Source organism: Diadema antillarum, unplaced genomic scaffold (assembly GCF_040938485.1).
Source record: "Diadema antillarum isolate AM-2024a unplaced genomic scaffold, OU_Dant_1.0 seq00000341_RagTag, whole genome shotgun sequence".
In the NCBI taxonomy this organism is placed as follows: domain Eukaryota; kingdom Metazoa; phylum Echinodermata; class Echinoidea; order Diadematoida; family Diadematidae; genus Diadema; species Diadema antillarum.
In genome coordinates, this window is record NW_027271354.1 from 908,061 (window position 1) to 929,959 (window position 21,899).

General features: G+C 38.2%; 1 pseudogene; it reads left to right on the plus strand.

Moving 5' to 3' along the window:
* Window positions 1–21,208, plus strand: part of LOC139730880 (uncharacterized) — a 53,002-nt pseudogene extending 31,794 nt beyond the window's left edge.
* Window positions 21,209–21,899: the final 691 nt, after the last annotated feature.

Sequence of the window (21,899 nt, forward strand, 5' to 3'; positions counted from 1 at the left end):
ACATCTGGCTCTTTGTGAATTTAAATGTAGATATGAAAGAATATGTGAATATATTTGGTGGGTTTGGGGTTAAACATTTGATCATTGATAGATCAGATGTAATGTATTACAGTTCGACCTCGATTATCCGGCCATGTTGGGACTGGCGCTTATCTGGATATTAACGCGAATTGGCCGGATGTGGGAAACACAATGTTAATATATATAGCTGACGTCCAAGCTGCCGTCCCAGTGCACTGGCAGCTAGGCAGGTAGTGTACCCCGCAACAGTGGTGTAATCTATGCTAGCCTGCGCAAAATTGTAGTCCCGATAGATCATGACTGCTTACTTTTACGATGACAATGTGGTGTGAATTTATGTTAGTTCTGTCGGGAATATTGTAGGTAAATCATGTGAGTTTTGTAAAAATTTTAATTGATTTTAAGGTCACTGTTTTTTCTCAATTTTTTGATGAAAAAAAAAGTCCTTCACTGCGTGAACACGTTTGGATAATAGAGATTTCCGGATAAAAGGAGGCCGGATAATCGAGGTTGAACTGTATATCTTGATGTGAAAGTCAACTCTAAAAGCAATTTGCACAATGCTAAAATGAGCCAACTCCAATATAGACTTTGTGTATGATTTGGACCTCCTCATGTAGCATTGAACTTGAAGGAAGGCAAGTAGCCAACAGAAGTGTAAACGGAAGGCAAGCCACTGTGCAAGGTGCTGTGCCTATAGCATATTCAGTTATCCAATTGTTTTGTATTATAGTAGCAGAAGTGATTTGTCATTCAACATTTTATTGGAGTCATTTGTTGTTAGTGCATTAAGACCTATACAGAGAGTACAAAGGTTACCACCCCCCCCCCCCCCCCCGATTACAATCAATCTAACAATAATTCTCCCTCCCGCCATGTTCCGTGGCCCCTGATACCTCATAATCCATATGGCTTTAAAACATGCTATTGTTTAAATTTCATGCCAAAAGTACTGTGAATTACAATGCAGGAGGTTTTTTGTTGAGGACTTTGTAGAAGTTACAGCACTTTTGTGGGACTCTAACACTCTCTTCCTTCCTTTTTGATCAGTCAAACATACAAGCAGGAAATACTCTACCCAGTGGTGAAGAGCATCGCCAGGCGATATGGTCAGGTGAGTGGAACAAACAGAGATGAAATCTTTTTTGCGAATGCCAACCAACACTGGAATAATGCATTTATATGAAAGTCATTTACTGTTGTTTGCATGGACTGGTTAGATGCTAGTACATAGAGCTTGACTCCTTTTCTGTGCATGCGTTTTCCGTGCTACCCATAGGAGTAAGCATTTTTGTGTGTGGAATTGAAACAGAGTAGCACTAACTTTTTTGTGTGTAATAAAAGGTTATCAAGATTTACCTGCAGACTCAGAACAGAAAAGTTTGTGTTCAGGTGTATTGGTTAGTTCAAATGACCTCATCTAATCAATCTTCTCCATATGAAGCTACAGTTAGTGTAATTGCAAACTTTCCATCTTAGCTGTCATGATCACACTGTGTAATGACTGTTGGTGTGAACATAATGGCTGAATTACATGGCATGAATTTATAAAAGAAAACTAGAATATCACTGCATATTCAAATATGATAGTGTTTACACTGTCCTTGTGAGAAGCACATTGTCACAGAAAACGTACAGTGCATTCATTCTCACAAAGATTCTTTTCACTCTACTGGAGGATGCCCAGGGACCTTTTGTAAGGCCCATTGTGGATGTGAGATCTAGTGCACTTGATGCAGACACAATAATGCTCTGTTCAAGAAGGTTACCACCTTTTCACTGGCAATTCATTGTTGTATACAAACTGCAAGTCAAAAGTGCATTGTTATATGTTCATGTGTATCACCAGGGGGACCTGTACGAGGGGATAGTGGCTGACTCCCAGCCCATCGTGGCCCCCAAGGGAGTGTCCGAGATGGAGCTACGAGCCAAGCAGCTGGTCAAGCTACTGGACAACCTGGAGCACCACATGATCCACGAGCTCCAGCGCAAGGTGGCCCGGGAGCACGCCCTCGTGGTGGCCGAGAGGGCCAGGGACGAGGGAAACCTGCCCACTGACCTCTGGAAGAGACCCGTGAGTTTGAATTTTGGAATGATCGTCTACTATGGGTTTGATTACTCTCCCATCCATACGGCTTTTCATTAATGCAGAGCCTGATGTCACTTAGTACATTGTATACAGAGAAGGTTACCTGCCACTGTCTGTGTGATATTTTAACCAGTTTGCAGGTCTTTCCGACTTTTCCTTAAAAATTTGAATCAAGAGTAAACTCTTTGCTAGAATGCCAGAATTATGAAACTCCTGATTTTGGTGTACTGAATCAAACTTATTGTTATCAAAGTGGTTAATAAAAAGTACTTGTGAGATTCTTTTTTAAATCTAATCAAATCACTATTTGGAAGCTACAGATTGTCATCATGATGTAACCCGTTGTAGAAAGATAATTTTGTTTTATTTTGTAAAGCACTGAGTGTTCATATTGGAATCAGATATGTGATCAAGAAAGTCGTTTGTAATGAGCTTAATCTGAACTGCATGTCATTTCCTGTTTGATGTCTAGGTAATTAACGAGCGGCTGATGATCCCCAAACCCCACATCGCCGAGGACTTCTCCCGCACGCTGCACAACATGGCGGAGCGAGACGGGGACCGCGTCATATTCACCTCAGAGCAGCTGAACAGCGCCCTCACGGGGCTGGCCAATGCCGTCATGGGGAGGGAGAAGGGCAACTATGAGAACTACTCCATGTACTATGAGAATCTGCTGCGACAGAACCATCAGCTGCTTTATCAGAGAGAACAGGTATCCTGAATGTCGGACATTTGATTGTTTAGCTGTCTGTTGAATACTACTTAGGAATAGTATAACCAGGGCTTGATATCAGCGGTGGCCTGGGGTCATTAAAAGATGATGTCATGCCCCTAAAATTCCTAAAGGGCTATCTTTTGGCGTCCCGATTGGGCACTTGAAATTCAAAATGGATTGCTATGTTTTCTTGTAATTTTGGGCCACTACATTTCTTTTTCAGGCCACCAAAATTCCAGATTTAAAGATTTTAGTGGCCCGAATAGGCCACCGGAGAAAAAGGTGTAGTGTCAAACCCTGGTATACCGCACATATTTTGTTTGAAATTTCTCAATCTTTTTCCTGTGACATTCTATCAGTAATTCCTGATGCATTAGCAGAATTACCGTAAAGTTCCGTGTATAAGACGCACCCGTGTATAAGACGCACCCCTAATTTCGGACCTAGAATTAAAAAAAAACAAAAACCCACGAATATGTCCACGCAAATATTGCGTGTGTCATACATATTATTTCAGCTCAAAATTTCCCTAGAATGCAGCATGTATTTGCTCTATTTTTCGTTTCCTTTTATATTTTCTTTTAACGGTATTCATCGGACATCAACAAAATATGGAAGACGCAAAATGCGAGACTTGTCTCGGTACTCACTTGCTATTGTTTCACCTTTCAATCGTGGTACATGTGTCATGCATATCGTACTCATGAGTGTACAGTACGATCTTTGCTGTCATACATAGCAGAGGGTGTCTCGCATATTGACACATGTCAGACTGGAAGGTTCATAACGAAAAATAAGAAAAACATCAACAAGTGTAGCAGAGGGATCATACGGCAAGACGTACGGTGCGTACGGTAATTACACTCATGCACTGTTACCAGTAACATGTGTGTCTCTTCAAGGAGCTTCAAACACACTCCTTGGTCTCTTGTACCATGCTTGTATGCGCAGTGCTAGCCTTTTGCAAAAGGCAGCTCGCTATAATTTCAGCACACGCACACAGAGAGCAATGGACTTGCACACACAGCGCGCAACGGGCAAGCGCGCTTCGATCCGATCGCTGTGTGCACGCGAGTCCATTGCAAAAGCCTCTCTGCAGCTGCTGCCTTTGCCAAAGGCTTGCTAGCTAACTAGCTAGCTAGCTACAGTGTTGTAGCTATGCTATCCTAGCTGGCCTCGCACTCGTGAAATGAAGAGCAAACGAACGACATGGATATGCATGCATGCTTCACACATCGTTCATATTTACGGTGACAGAGTGTCGATCCTACTCCGTATTTTACAGCTTTTGTCTATGGCCATATTGATACTAGTACATTGATAAGTTTTACGGTATCGGTAATTTAGTAATGATACCTGTACATCGCGTATTCCAGCTACTAGGTTGGCTGTTGGTAGCTTGGTAGACTGACATCGGTAGCATACAGCAGTGCTGTTACAGCTGTTGTCTATGGCCAGATTGATATATCGTTACTGCACAAGGCCAACGTAAGTTTATCTCGTATTTGCAGCTTTTGTGTGTGTCCAGATTGAAAGATCGCTCTTTTATCCGTAAGTTTTAGTGATTGCTTACCTTCCAAACATCGATGGGCATACATGGCCCCAAGTTGGCCTTATAAAATTGGGTGTACATGACGGATTTTTTTCCGTGATTGGACTGTACCCGCGTATACGACGCACCCCCGATTTTCAACGTTTTCCGACGAAAAAATAGTGCGTCTTATACACGGAACTTTACGGTAAGAAACAAAAAACAAAAAACAAAACTGACAAAACATTGTAAAGTGATGTCAAGTAGAAATTCTCATGTCAATAGATAGCAGGGAAAAATGGTTAGTATTTATGCAACTGTTCATCTACTTGAAAAATTTTAGAGCACAATGTGTGTGAGGTGACCTTTCAAGAAGTACTCTATATCATGATGTCAAATCTATGTACTCTAGTCACTATATTTGTTCATCTTGCTTCCATCACCAGGAAATCAAGTACCTACAGCAAGCCTATGATGACATCCGCACCGCTGCAGTGGTGGACATACAGTGCCAGCTTGCAGACAGAAGCCATGATCTTCTACTAGGTAAGGGTCACTGCACCAGAGCTTAAAAAAAAACAAGTGATCAGCCATTGACCAAAGCAGTTAATTGCCACATGTGTTATATGCCATGCATTTAGTGAGTCTAATTTTTTTGCTAATCAGTGTTTCCCTGCAATTTTTTGAATGGTAAAATTCATGAGTGTTGAGTACAGCAGGGGCCAGAGCAGTTGGAAAGTGCATGCATCTTATTCACAAAGTAGCTGCGACATAACTTTGGACAACTAACTGTTTTATCATGCTCCATGTTTATGTCCTAGGGGCAATAATCCTCTTGTACAGCATGCATGTACAGTTGAATACAAATTAAGGGATGACGTACTACAATTCAGAAATGAAGGGATGCTAAACTTTCTAAAATTTGGTGTAGGTAAGTTTCAGTCAAGTTGGATTCTTTTCAATTTGATATGACAGATTTGTATGGAATCGTTCATGGCTAGTTTTTTTAATTCATTCGCATCAGTTTGGTGCCGATTGCTATTAACATTAAGTGTGCATAGCGTGTCAAGAAGAGCATACCTTTAACCGGTGTACTAACTCTGGGTGTGCCATGTTCAGGCAGGTGTCTATGAGATACACATGTTACACCAAAGTCAGCTAATCCTCATTGAGTTAACCCTCTTACCCCTGGTGCAGAGATCACAGCCCTACGAGCCAAGCTGTCCGAGATGAACCAGCAGGCTCTGACAAAGGAGGCTGACGTTCGGAGGCAGGTCAAGGAAGAGTATGACGCCCTCGTGCAGAATTTGTTTGACAGTGCTTTCGCTCTCAAGCAGAAATTTGATGACTTCGGGTAAGTTTTCCAGAAAAGAAAGAATTGGGTTTGAGAAGTAATATATGCATTTGTATTTGCATGTAGAGTAATGCAACAAAAAAGAAAGTAGTATGCTCATGGATACAATCAAGCAAAATACACCTTTGTAGCTGTTTTGTTGAAATTATTGCCATAATGATTCAATTTATTCAATGTGTTAAAGACCAAAAAACAACAACAAACAAATGAATAAGATAAAACGGAAAAGCAAAATAGCCAGAACAGCTTATAATTACTGCGCTATGTTTTGTGCTTTAACAGGATTGATTTTGAACTGTGAGTAGAATGATATGTGATTATCTCCATTAGAAGTAGGACATTACCACTTAAAAAGTTGATAGTTTTTGAAGCAGTGGATATCAGATAATCTTCCCTCTTCTTGCCAGCTTGCGTCTCCACAAAGAAGCATCAGATATTGTCAGCCAGGTGCGACAGGAGAGTGTCATCGCCATGTCTGCATTCAAGAAGAAGACTGCTGGGTCTGGATGTGAGTAATTGCAGGCATTCTAGGCTGTTTTATCAGCCAAGAATCTTTGTGATGTGTTCCATTTGATCTCATTATAATCAAATAGTTGATCATTTGAACATAGATTGTGGCATTCAAATGCTGGTTTTTGCCAATTTTAGACCTTGTTTGAATGGCAATCATGTTGATTTCAGTTTTGATGTGATTACATTGTGAGAATAAGTGTCCCTGAAGACAAGATTATAGCAACCTTAAAGAAAAAAGCCAAGATACAGTAAACTGTGTTTAAGAATGTACTGTATGATTGGGACCTAATGTGCTTTGATAAAATGACAACTAGTTATATGGATTTTAATTGTCTTGTCATGATAGATTCTTCTGTAAGCAGCTACCCTGTTGCCAGTTTTAATTGTTTAAGACTCTTGATAGAGAAATGAAAGCACACTTTTTAATTTCAAAATCTGAACATGGACAGATGAAGTTTTCATGACAGAGCTTCACTAACCTTTGACCTTTACACCTGCAGCTGATGAGGGGTTGCAGCTAAATCTGAAGCGTGCCACTGAGCTCCACGAGCTGAGGAAGGAGAACAACACTTTGACCCGTCGGCTGGTAAAGATGAAGAGCTTTGGTGGATGGAAGATCACCAAGATTAGGGAACAGTACAACGCATTGGTGAGCCAGAGGGGGAATATTTCTCATGACGTAACATGCATTTAGTTTTCTGTGAATGTTCTCATTGCTACTACACTTTGATGTCTGGTCTGAGTCAGACTAGAGTTATATCTTATCTCTATTGTAACATTCCATGTCTTTATTTTACCCTTCCAAAGTTTCTTCTTCTCTATTATCTCTTTGTTTTTGTACCTGCTCTTCCTGTTTTGTCCTCTCCTCCTTTTTTTTTTTTTGTTGGTTTTATTTCTGTTCCTTTCCCCTCCCTCTCTCTTCTTTTTCTTTTCCATGTAATATTCTTTTTTCTTGTTCTATCATAGACTGAAGTCAATATTCTAAATATATTCAATATCATCATTATTTATATTATAGTTATGATTATAATTATTCTCACTATCATTATTATTATTATCATTAGTAGTAGTAGTAGTAGTAGAATCACAAGAAGCAACACAAGTACCTGTAGTAATGTTATCGTCATCCATGATTTTGTTATAGATATTTCATGTCATCTCTTTCTTCACCTTTCCCTTCACCATCTCCACACAGGTGGGCCAATTGCAGCATGACCTGGACCGATGCAAGCGGGACTACCTGGAGATCAAGATGTCAGCTAACGAGGAAGTTATTCTCCTCCGCCAGCAGGTGTTGGCACTGCGTAAGGCGCTCTCCACCTCAGAGAAGGAACGTGAGACAACCAAGAAGCAGCTGGACAAAGAGGTTAGTCTTCTAAAAAATCTACATTAGTTCAAGTTAAGTTTAGTCTTTCTCAAAATATGCTTGGTAAGCAGATTTAGACACAGAAACTTTTCCTGACTATAATATCAAATTTGATTTGAATATGATATTGTAAAGTGTGAACAATTACGGAATGTACAATATAGTGGCATGAAACCATACAGAATTAACTGTGAATGAATGGGTCTCATTCAATCTAAAGTTTTACCGAGGACAATCCTAATACATATCATTGAGCATCTACACCAAATGGCTGTTAAGATGTAAGGATTTTCATGATTCGAAGCTACTTGTAGGCAATGAGACAAGTAAGAGAAGGAAGAGAAGAGATAGGAAGTCATCTAATCAGTGAGGGCCAGGATACTTAGCTATATAACAGACAGAGACACAGGAATAAACCATGGGCTCCATCGATATTTGACGATCTGACTGCTCTCGGAATTACTCAGGGTTTCCTTGTCCATCTTATAAGGGAGGGAACATAGATTGTCTGTTACAAAATCAAAATCCATATTATGTTCTGTGGTGTAAACTACACCATGCAACAACATGAACTGAAACAATAAACAGATGCCACAATCATTACATTCTTTTATATGTCTTTGTTGGTTGCTAGAGTGCACATCTGTTTATGAATGGTTTTAAATGTCTCTGTGTCACTGTATAGGTATATGCATGTGTATATGTGTATATTTCTTGATCTTCCTGTTTATACTTCTCTCTGTCTTTTTTCTTTAATGTGAATGTTTACTTGATTACTGTTTACTGCATCGTTGTTCTGTGTTTGTCCGCATGCTATATCTTTTATTGATGTAGTGTTGCCAGATGTTTCTTTCTTTCAAACTTACGATACTGTGAGAAATGATTATGCAATGGAAAAGTGCCAGGTATTAATTATTATTTATTTGCGTGTGTGTTTGTGCAGTTGAGGATCAAGAAGGAGCGGAAACACAAGGAGGAGCAGGATGCGAGGAACCAGAGGCAGATGGAGCTGGCAAGAGCCGCCACCCTGGACCGACTGGTAAGAGAACCAAATCATCATCCTGGGACCTGCTCTGATCAGGGTGTCTGAGTTATCTGCCCCTCTTGAGGCTAGGTTAAGGCGCCCTCCTGAAGTGCTCTAAAGTCTGCATAAACATTCATCAAGCTTTAGAGCACTCTGGAAGTCTTACGCTGCACACTCTATGCATAAAGTTTATATGTTCAAAGTTCCCACCTACGCCAAGGTCACCATGACAGTTGGCCTTTCAGCCACTTCTTACGTAGTCTCGATGTTGGATGACTCTTTATATAAGCAAACTCAAAGGGGCATATGTTGAAGTGCCACAGAGGGCATTTCATCTAGCATTTTGTCAGATTTTTTTTTTTTTGTTGTTGACAAATTTGCTCTCGGCCGAGCCAAAACAAAGATTTCAGTAGCTTAGAATAGTTCGTCAGAGAAAATATTTGACAAAACGCTGAACGAAATGTCTCCCAGGAGTGCTCCTGTGCCCATCTTTGTGTATCAATGGGGTGTTAGACAAAAATTAAATCACCTAACTACAATAAATGGCATGTACTATATTAGTGAAACACTGACCCAGTCAGCTAAATGCACAATACCTCTTTTCAGGAGTATATTCACTGACTTAATAACCTCTGTCACCACTAGATAGATGACATGGTAATGATGGAATAATGCACTTTTAAAATGAATATACTATAAATGAAAATCAAACTGCTGAATATAGTTTGAGAACTTTGTCTCAAGTGACTTTACAACCTTCTTGCCCTACTCTCCAATCCTAGATGGATGAGATTGAGGAGAAGGCAGCCAAGCTGGAGGTGATGGAGGAAGACCTTGAGAAGACCAGCCGTCTCTACAACACCACCCAGGAGAAGACTCGCAAGGAGGTCACCCAGGTACCCACTCATTAGCTGTATTCAGACCCTGGGCCTATGACTGGACCCTTCTGTCCCCTCTCATACTGCCCACTAGAAAAAAAAACCGAACAACAACAACAACACCCACCCCCCCCCCCCCCCCACACACACACACACACAGAATGCAATAAGTGTGTGATACTCTAGCATGCTGTGATATTCCTTCTTTTCTTTTCTTTTTTTTTTTAAAGGTATAATTTACCATTTGCAGATGAAACAACAAAACCCAAGCATTAGTGCTTTAAAATAGTTCCAAAATGTGAGTTTGGGATAGAAACAACCACTGTAAAAATTTGAATCCGTGTAATCAATGTTAAGTATTGTTAAATAGGCAAAACAGTAGTTATAAGAAAAATGTTGCCAGACTAAGCCGTCTACAGTAATGGTTTAATGAGAAAAATACTGATATCTCCTTATATTTTAGGCTTTATTGCAAAAATTTTATATGGTAGGATGTTTTGTGATACAACAGACCTACACATATGCATCAAATGTGATATCTTGAACACTTTTTAAATCACTGTTCCCAAAGGTAAACAGGACCTTTAAGAGTGCACTAAGAAATGCACCAAATCAGTAGCTGTCCTTGGAACTCTGTATGAGGGTGATAAAGTTACGTAGAAAAAAAAAATGTGCTGGTGTGGCGATGTAATCAAAGCTGATGGATCTATACAGCATATACTACATGTTCATTGTCCATATTTACTCTAATACAACTGTGGGGGTCTCAAACCTTTCATTCATAGTATTACATTACAATTGCTCTTTATTGTGTTATTATTGTGTATGTTTGATTGATTTGAATAGAGTGAATTGAATGGAATTGTCCCAAGCCCTGGATGAAAACAAATCAAAAAGCAAAATGTCATTGATACTGAATCTCTGCATCTCCTTAGGTCAAGTCTCGCCTGCACCACGAGCGCAACATGAAACTGGATGCTTTCCAGAGGGTGGATGAGCTACAGACACAAGTCTATGACTACGAGTATGCCGTGTCCAGCATGTCTCGCCCCTTCACTTCCATGAGTGAGTGTTGTGTGCACCTTCTTGACTATCCCCATCTGTTCAATGCTGTGTGAATGAAAAAGAGTTAGTAACAACCTATATTGATGCATGTCATTCATTGGCCAAATACAAGTATATGCTGTCGAAAGAATCACACTCATATTTTTTTCATTAAAATCTTCATATTCATGCAACTTTGATATTTCCTCTGAGAATGTAGAGCAGATTACATATGTATTACTGACGAGTGTAGTTCTACTCTTTTAATAGAGTAATGAAATGAGAATGCATGCATGAAAAGTGCTGTTTTAGATGAATGAAATATTTGATGTTCATTAAAGTCATCCCCTTCAATATCTTGTATGAACCCGTTTTCATGTGAATGTTTGCCGTGCAAATCTAATATACAGTTTGTGTTTGCCTATTGGATGAAATGAAGGAATTATAACCATTTTGGGTAAGGCGTATGAAAGTTGCACAGTATTTGAGGGATTTAAGCTGTCTGTCGATTCACTTTCGGTGGTTAAAAGAATTCTCTTTCGTTAGGGTGATTGTTTGGGAAATTTGTTTAACTGACAGTGCACTTGGAACGTTGTGAAATTCTTGTAAGGTTTCTCTCTCTTTTTCTTTTTCCTTTTTTCTCATTCTTTGGTGGATAGTTCATTTAAATTCCTTCACTCTGAAAAAACCTAACAACCTTGAATGAAATTGAATAAAAAATGATAGAATTCATCACTCAGAACAGTCTCAATATTAAGTAATGTCTCCAAATATCATGTGAGCATTGTTAGAGTGAGTTTTCACAGTAATCACAACCTGTGGTGATTTTTGGTGGGAAGAGTAGGAAATAATAAGCTTATTCAACAAACAAAGCGGGAATATGCCGTGAAACATACCTGATATCAGTTACACTTTAATCCACACATGTTTGAATCTTGGTTAAAAGAAATAAATAACACTTGTGTGGTATTTTTGTTGTTGGAAGTGACTGCAGGGACAGAAATGAACTTGTTTTTGTAGGTATTACGCTCTCACTTGGGTTGATCTTACAGATGTTTGGTTTAAGGTTGAAGGATCTTGCTGTGAGGATATTTTTTCCTTCCATTTTGGGGGCTGAAATCTTCTTTTAAATGTCAATTGTAGAAAAATTAGATGAGTGATAGGTTTGCCAGAAACCTACAATCAATTTGTCTAACAGAAGCAACAACTTGATCATTGAGGTTTGCTGAAATGCTCTGAATTGACTATTAAAATTGATGTTATGATGTGCGTGGCTGTGAATGACCATTCTGAACAGAAACTGGTGAGCAACCAGCTGGAGAGATTAATAGAAATTAGAAAGTAGTGACATGTACTGTGTTGCAACTGACAAGCAGCTAGGAAGTAGTTTTTGAAGTTTTGTGAACTATGTTGTGATTCATTGTGGAAAACTTGTGATGAAAATTCATTCACTTGCTTTATACTTTCCATGATCAATCTTATATTCCACATATTTTTCACCTCTGACATTCTGATAAACTCACAAAAGACTTTGCATGCAAGTAAGTTTATTCAAAAGTATATATCGCTTCAAACGTTTGGTGCCGAGTGCCCGATATGTTGACCTGATTGCAGCTATTGTAATTTGCATATATATTTTGTAATGATTTGTATTACCGACAAAGACGTCATGCAATATTTATATCCATCATGCATTAGTGAACTGGCTTTCAATATCTCCATTGTATTTATTCTCACATGAGAAGATACTGTAAAACATGATATATTCGCGGCATGAAATTTTCGCGAATTGGAGCCGACAGCCTTTTTCGCGGCATGAAATTTTCGCGAATGGCCACTGGCGTTCAATGCATGTAGTGTAGACAAAAACTTTCGCGTGCATTTTAATTTCGCGAATTTTGGCGCTCGCGAAATTCGCGAAATTAAAATGCACACGAAAATTCCTTGTTTTACAGTATATTCTGCCAAACCTTCTAAAACTGTGAACCAGTCTTAAGCGGCACAGACTCCTGTCTGCTTCAGGACAGTCTCACTCTTACCATTTGATTTCAGCTTGGGTGATTCCACGCTTTCTTTTTCTTTGGCTGCAAAAGTGAAAAGTCACACATGTGAAAATTTAGACAATGTCAAAGACAAAGCCCAAACCATGCAATAAAATCTTTATTTGTCAAGACGTTAATCTCAAATACAAGTACAACATTATTTTGTGATGCAGTCACTGTTATTTGTGACTTTGAACATCAAACTTAGTGGTCCTTCTGTGCAAAAATTTAGGGATCTTTTTGACCAAGATATTGACTTGGGGTATTTCATATAAATGACTCACTACAGTATGAGGGAGGTATCAGTATGTCATATGGTTCAATGTTTGCTTTCATGGTTGAAACGTAGCATTGATCTCACAGATTGGGCATATCTTTTATTTAAAAAACAAAACAAAAAACAAAACAAAACAAAACAAAACAAAAAACACAAAAAAAACAATGAAAAAGGTTTGTTATGGCCTACTTTCATTGATCTATTAAACTGGAAAGGACATTGAGCTGAATTTTAGACGTACCAATTCAATATTTCATTTCAACTTCAAATGAAAATTTGGTGAAAGTTTCAAGAATAATTGAATGATTTTATGTCCAGAAGTTTGCCTCGCCACTGGATGAAATGCTACCAAAAACACGACTGAAATGGAATCACCCTCGTTAAATTAAGCTGTCACAGATCATCAGCTTCTTTATCTCCTCTCAAACCCGTTCTTCCAGCCCCCCCCCCCCATCCCCATTGCATGAACTATCTTATACATGTATTACCCATATCCTTTATCCCCCCTGTATGTGCATGATTGTTCTTTTCGTTGGCTATGCTCAGGTTTCTTCACAGGTGTCAATCGATTGCCACGTAAGTAGCTGACCTATGACCTTTTCCTTGACCATCCCCCTCCCCCTTCTCCATCGGAGCTTGCGTCTTTTCACTTGCACACTAATCCATTGTCACTTGTCTCTGTGTTGTGGTTGCCTGTGTTCAGCCTTGCAATGATATCACAGTCACATTTCTAGCTGCAATTTTCTCTTCTGGGGACAATTTAAAGTGAACATATATATGGAATGCTTTGTGACAAAAAAAATTTTTTATGACCATTGCTATTCTCAGATGGTACAAGTGATGGTTTTGTTTTGTACCCTCAAAGAAAAGACATAATTGTAGCACCTTCCATCAATATTTAATGGGAGGTAACACTCACTTTGCTGAATTTTCAGTTTATCAGCGCAAATGAGCTTATCGAAACCTACACTATGCAATGATTACCACTAACTGTGGTTGAAATTACCATTACCTCTGGCTTTGTGTTAGTAATTGAGGGGTACATGCTTTTGTTTCAGATACTCAAGGTCTCGCGAAGAATTCACTACTACGTACACACATATACTCATATGTGTATACTTGTGTCCACTGCAGTTTGTGGTGCATGTAATTCAGGGTGATAATGTATTCTGAAGTGCGTATGTAACACAACGACGATCAGCTTTGCCCACCTTTTTTGGTATAGCATGAACTTTTCACATCACTCTGCAGGTTTCAGGAGCCTTGTATATGTGCTTGTATATAATGCTTGCTGCTCATACCTTGCTGGGGTTTGTATAACCGTGGGCAGTGTAGCTAGATATCTACAAAAAATAAAATAAAAGAAGAATAAAATTGTACTTAATTTCATCAATTTCTCATAGTTAGGGTAAAAAGACCAAAAAAAAAAAATTGTTTCTGCTGCTTGGCAAACAAAAGTAAGCTACAGTTGAAGAAGTCCAACCAAGGATAGTGCATCTCCAGGCATTTATCTAAATATCAGACCTGTATCAAAAGTTAAGACATGTATGGTTAAGGTCTGGCATTTAAGCCTACATTGCTACATAGAAACTCTTGGCATGGCTACCAATCTTTTCTATATAATATGTTCATATTCAACAATTGCTCTGATCATTCAAGTGTCATTGTATGTGTCCCATTTGATTTGATATTGTTATGACAGTATATGTCCAGTAAGTGATGTCCACTATATTGAAAACTATAAATATATCATTTATTGTCCCAGACCATAGATAGATCATGTTGTTTATGAGACTAGATAATGGTTCTTCTAGTAGTTATGCAGGCATTACTGCCAGATGTTAACCACATGTGTCTTTACTTTATGTGCTTGGCATTTAGACAAAAGCCTGAAGAGGGCTTTTAAACACCAGTCTTTAGTATGAGACCTGAATTTCCCTAAGCCATTTCTGTTTTATTTGTAAAGCAAACCAAATGTCTCTCGTATATAAATTGCTTCTTCCGAGGAGCTGCTTATAATTCAGTCCCCAAGCCATTTTCCATGTAATTTGCTTCATTGTCGTAGATAAATGTTGGTGTCTTGAATTTTGTCAGAGTTTTAGGGATTTATAGTGGCCATTTTTCATTCTTTGGTGAGTTGATTTTATGCTGTAGTGTAGATCATGTTTGCATTGACTATTCTGTGTATGATGAGTTAAAATCATGCAATTGTGTAATGTTCTTGTTAGCGAATGTTCAGTCCTTTCATGTTGGTGTGTTTTTCAGTAGTCAGATACCATAATCATTCTTATAATCACTGCTTATCTGTCTAGAGTAGCATAGTTTGCAAGGGAAAATGTTGAATAGAAAGCCTCATTAATTGTCATGAGTCAAAGATATATATCTTCGACATCTTGATTATCCTGTGAGTGGGTGGGGGGGGGGGGGGGGGGAGTAGAAAGATTTTAGAGGGGGACATGCTCTTCTCATTAGACATTGTAATTGCTATCGGTCTCAATTCAGTGAACATACAATATTCAGTCCAAGAAACCACTCTTTTTTGTGTGGTTTCATGCAGAATCTTTTTGTTACAATAATTATGTTTATTATTCATTGCTTTTAATGCTGAAAAGAAGAAGAATCCATTATCTTTTCATTAAAGCCCTGTTTTGGTCCTGAACATTATTTTTCAAAGACAGAATTTTCAAAGCTTGTATATGCTTGCTTTGGTCCGTAGATCAGCAACACATGTCAGCAGATTAATGGCAATGATTCTAACTCTTATTCCTGATTTTGTGCTGATGTAATAAGTTCAACCAGGGCCATATGATCTTTCTCCATAATATCATACTCAATGGAATTGTCAGAGCTGTTAATCTAATTGAGACGAGATGAAAATTTCTGCAGCAAAATCACCACAGGTCTTGATGGGCTGAATGTGATATTGTCAGCAGCCTATGTTTGTTCAGTTGTACATGAGGTATTATCACCATTTCCTGTGGGAGTGTCATGCCAGCTTGTGTGTGTGTGTGTCTTCATGCGGAACCAGGGGCAGCAGACATAGTTTGTCATAAGATGTGTTTCATGTATCGCTCACTAATTATTGTCATGGCTATTTGCACATGTAGTATAGAAATGCACCACAAATTTGCTCTCATAAACTTGTTGTACATTGTAGCTTTTACATTCCATGTACACTGTAGTGTAACCAGCCCTAAATCTAATCAAGTCACATTCCAGCTGCATTTGTGATGAAATGTACTGCACTGAAATGTATGTGCATATATATATACCCAAAGATTCACACTCTGAAAGGATGATGTGTTTTCTTTCAACTTGATAGAATGACTGCATTTCTTTATTCATTTTTTTTTCAGAGGTGGGTTGTAATTGATACACCTCAATCATTTGAACTTGTAATCTGTTTGCCTCCTCTCTTTTTACATATATTTTTGCTTGAAGATTTTGTCCAAGCAACTTTGAAAGTTTGTTGTTGACATTTAAAAAAGAGAAAGATGTGAATTCCATTGGAACTCAGATATAAAGGCAAGAATTAGCTGCAGCAGGGTAGTAGTGATAAGTACCAATTCCATAATTTACGCATCCATTGCCACGTTACTGATGTGGAAGAAAAATAGTAGAAGTAGTGCAGCTGACAATTGTGAGAGTAACAATTGCTATAATGATAATGATAAACATAATAGAACACCAACAACAATAACATTACTTATCATCATTGCCACCACAATCCCTGGTATCTATAGTTATCATTCTTATGTCTATCGAAAACCAGAAATTTTCACATGCATGACACTTTTGCGAATGTTGAGTGGAGCAAGGATTCCCAAAATGAATATGCACATAAAGTTTTGTCTACACAATGCATTGAATGCCGGTGGCAATTCGCAAAAGTTTTATGCTGGGAATGTTTATGGTTTAACTGTATAGGTACATGTAGATACAGGAAATAGGTAGAGAGATAGACAGATAGATGAATACATTGGTAGAGGGATATATATATATATATATATATATATATATATATATATATATATATATATATATATAAACATAGATAAATACATATTAGTTTTAATTAGAAAAGTATTAATCACTAATTCCTGTGGATTTCCACAATGAATGTATTAATTCAGAGCTTGTGATTGTAATGCTGTTAAAGCACAAGCAAACGTTTCAAGGTTGGATATCGACTCAGGCACTTGGAAGCAATTAAAGCTTTAGAAAACCAACAAAACATGTGAGAAGAAATTTGAAATCAATAGCAATTTGTTAAATGAAAAATATAGGGTCAAATCTGTTGACTTTGAGAGATTGTAGAATAATTCAAATAGCATATTTTTTTGTGATAGTAATAAACGTGTAGTACCCTTCCTCATTTGAGAATGGAATAGTCCTTTTACGCGAACTGAAATCGATCGACTCAAAGAAATAAAAGAAGTTAGAAGGAGCTAAGATGCCATTTGCAGGGTATCAGTGGAAGTCACATAACTGTTGTTTTCCCTCTCTTGATTGAGATCCTTTATAATCTTGCACCCTCACCGCCCTTTTGAAGTTGTGAATGAAATTCAGAATTATGTCATTGAAATAAGGTAGCTGGGATGTGCCTGGAGCTATCAGAGGAAAAATTACACCATTTTTTTAAATGTTCTATTCCAAGTTCATATGTACTATTAGCCAAGAACTTTACCTGTGGAATTTTGGAAGAAAATGATGCAGTGAGGCAAAATTTGTGAGCGTGCCCCATGAGTACAATTGCTACATCAGCTAAGGTCTAATTGACATGTAGAACATCATTACAAAGAATTGTTAATACATGTCGGTTTTGAACTTACATCTTTGTGAGGAAAACAATCATAGTGTGTATTTATGTGTACAGGATTCATGTTTGTGGTGTTATCTTGAACCTAGAAAGAATGTGCTGTTAGATATTTTAATGTTACCATGAAAGCAAAGTGGAATGGCATCTGAGTTAGAAATTACGCCATCCCCATCTTTTCCTTTATTTTTTTTCAATCATAAAGATATGTTTTGATCTCAGAAGAACTCAGTTTGAATGACTGTTTTTTTTTTAAATGTTGGACCATTTTCTCCATCCCCTATGCTCACAGCCATGCGCACCAAGTCCAGCAACAGCGCAGTGGCCAACGAGCGCCACCTTAGCAAGAGCAGGAACAGTGCCACGCCCGCCCCATCTGCATCGACCCAATTCCCACCAAACTACTTCCAGAGGTCATTAACCCCCGACCCTTGGCCCCACCAACCCAACAATGAACGGGACCGCATGACCCAAAGGCCCAAGACAGTGAGTCATGTTAAGTCAAACAAATATTTGCTGGAGATAAAACTGCAGTATCTTATGAGTGACGTTAATTATGTTGACACCTTTTATGTTTGCTGGAGATACAAATGCAATGAATGAGTGACGTGAGTTAGGTTCACACAACTCCTATCATCAAAGTTTAAACTTTGATAAATAGTTTGTCCTTTTAAACTCAGGTGCATATTGCCCACATAACACCTGATATCAAAGATTTGACTTTAGAGGAACGACCCACACAATGATTAAACTACAGAAGCAAAAAAGGTGCATAGACATGAGGTTGACCTGGAAACTAAGGTTGAACAGGGTTCACAGAACAGGGTTCATGGAGAAGTCATACCAACTTAAGAGTTTGTGATTATCACATGGGCATGATGCTAAACTGTGAGTGGGGGCTCCCTGTGGATCTCAGATAAAGCGTAGACTCTGAGAAATCTTGTGGTTGGTATCATTGTCTGATCTGTAAAATTGCTAACTTTGAATGTAACTACATGTATGCGCTTTTCATCAAAGTTTAGAACTCTTGGCTAATCTTTGAGATTAGGAGTGTCATGTGAACCTGTCTGTTATGGGAAAGAATGTCCTATTGTCTCTGTATTTACAGTTCTTGCCCAGGTATCACAAATGATATTATTCATTTATCTTCATTCTCATTGTTCAAATGTAATCAGCTTTGGGTTGGTCTATAGGTTAAATCAAATACTTGAGCTCCTCTCAGTGAAGCCTAGCCTGTTAAGGAATTTGATTAAACTTTGAAATGTTTTGAAAATTTTATCTGGTGATTTATCTGTGTTGGTCAGGCAAATATGCCAAGTGATGATTACTGCCTATTCAGATACAACAGTACACTGTGAATGCATAATCATGTACAACAAGCTAGTCATTGTCACATGTTTGCTATTGTTGTAGCGTGCATAGCTTGGATTGCATATCGTCACACAACAATGAATTTGTAGAAAGTGCTGTTGTTGGTGTTATATCATTATGCTGCATGAATTATTTATATGTATTTCTGCAATGGTTTCATGCTTTTAAAGTACATAGTACTTCATATGCTTTTCTTTTGCTTTGTTTGGCATCCTAAATCCACAGTCCTGCCATTTTAACATATACATGTATGCAAACTGCACTGAACTTGTGCAGTGCCAGTTTACATTTCCAGGGGGTAGAGTAAAATCGTGAAATCTTGTTCCATTTTGCTTTGATTGAAAAAAAAAAAAGTAACAAGCAACTGCCCAGTAGTCAGTATATAATAACTGGGCTGCAGTATGAATAATGCACAAAGAAGAGAGTGATATCCCCAGAGGGGATTTGCATTCTGTTTCTTGCAGTGAAATAGGGGCTATGGTTAAGTAAGAATATGACAGATATTTAACATTTTATAAGACAATGATGGCCAGTTGCATATCATGGGTTTCTAGCACAACACACATTAGGGAAATACAAATTAGCAGTTGTAGTGCCTTGAATAACATACTATGTGCTTGTCTCAATTGTGCACAAAGCAAAGCAGTGATTTGTGTGTGTGCAAATAATGCCATTTTCATGTGAAAAGGGCAGCTATCTTGGGGTGTCTGTAGGTTGTTATCGAACAAAGTGACAGTCTGTGCTCATTACTTCTCCATTATTAAATTTTATTCAGTGTGGCTTAAATTTTGGGCTGATCGATTGCCTGAAGTCAGTCATGTTCTTTGATCTAATACAACTTGATATAACTATGATTTTTTTCCCCCCATGTTCTTCTTGAATACCAGGTTGGAACCAGGCTGAGGAATCGCATTGCGGAGCAGCTTCTCACAGACCTGGAGCCCGATCACCACGAGACAATCATGCAGCTACAAGCCATGGAGCAGCAGAATGGCCAGGTCACCAAGTACAAAGTGTGAACACATCACAGCTGAAACAAACAGTGTTGTCACAACGTGCTGGCTTGTTCAGAGAGTAAGTTACTGTATACACCATATATATTTAGCAAGTCTAATTTATCAGGAATCGTGCTTTGCAACAATTTCACAAGTGGTTAAATTTGCGATCATGGAGTACATTAGTGAATGGAGAAATGTATGCTTGTACATCATGTTCGTGTCGGGATCAGAGTTGATATTGTTACATGTTTTTAAATTCGCGAATAGCACCTGACTCGCAAAATCACGAAAATAAAAACGTCATGAAATATATGGCGCATACAGTAGAGAGATGCCATATCTATTCAAGCAGCCCTAGGTAACTTATGGCAGTGTGAACACAATATGAGCAAATTTTGGTGTCTTATATGACAGCTTAATAGAGTGTCTGTTTTACTCGGCTGTGTTCTATACTGAGATGGCTTGACAAGCATGTAAAGTGCAATAATTGAGGTAACAGGTTACGTTGAGTCATTCTTGATCTTGTCACAGCTACATGCTGGAAATCTACTATCAGAACACAAGTCTTGTTATTTGCAGTGGTCAAGGAACAAGATTTAGACTTTCATTAAAAAATCATTCCATGAACAGGGATCAGTGAAAGATTGGGTCCTTTATATTTTTATTTTTCTTGTAGCTTTTTCATGAGATCTAAAATCAGCGAGACACTACCCAGAATCACTGTCACAGTTCATCGGATTTTAGAAATGAACCATTATATCTTTCGTGTGCAGAGGAGGGCATTATTTGCAATGTCTGCTCTAGCTTGTCAGCCCATTGAAAAGTGGCTTGTGGTAAATTTGGTCCCTTTGCCATTGCATTGTATTCCTAGGGTAGTTCATTTCTGTTGAATGATCTAGTGTCTGTAGATGTGTTGTCCTCAGAAAAGAAAAGAAAAGAAAAGGGAACCTTTGGAGACAGGCCAAGGTTTATTTGGCACATTGTTGTAATTTTATGCACCAGCATCCCTTGCAACGGAAGTCTGGCTTAGTGGGGCATATCTGTGTAATCAGGAGAGGTGCAGCTAGCCACATTTACACTTTGTCTCCTGAGAATGAGAAGGGTGTTAAGTTGTCTTGAACACTATGGGCTTAGTGGCAACTTAATGCTCTTCTAATTGTCACTTGACATTATCTGAAAAATAAGAATTACACCAAATTTCTGCTGACATTCCTTGATTTTGTATCTCTGCAAGCTTATGTAGAAGTCACATTTGTCTTTTTTTTTAATAATCATACCGTGTATACTTCTTTATGTTTGGTTTGTACAGTTTTATGAAGGACATGGTAATAAAGAAAAATATTAGCTTTCCCGGGCAAATGCTGCAGTGTTTTGTGATAATCGAACAGTCAATGTTGAGCTTTGAGATTTCACCAAGCAATCAAGAATGAGAGATAGTTGAAATTTAATAGATGAGTGAGAAAGTTAACTCAAGATATACATACTGCAAGAGTGGAAACTTGTACCAGTATGTGATATATATATATATATATATATATATATATATATTTTTTTTTTTTGTTTTTTGTTTTTTTTTGTTGCTAAGTTACATTAGAAAAGAGAAGGCTTGGTTTTTATGCATAATCTTGTAGCTCCAATGTATGATTTCACCTCCAGAATAGTTCATTGGCATGGATACACATAAAATGCATCCATATTGCAACATGTTTATTCCTGGATTACCAATGCACAGGTAAATGAGTGAGCAGAAGAGTAAGAGAGTTAGTGTATACTTGTTTGTTACTTCTTAACAATGATAGGTCATGATTGAAGTTTACCTTTAGATATGTTTTGCATGATGTGAGTGATCAAGGAATT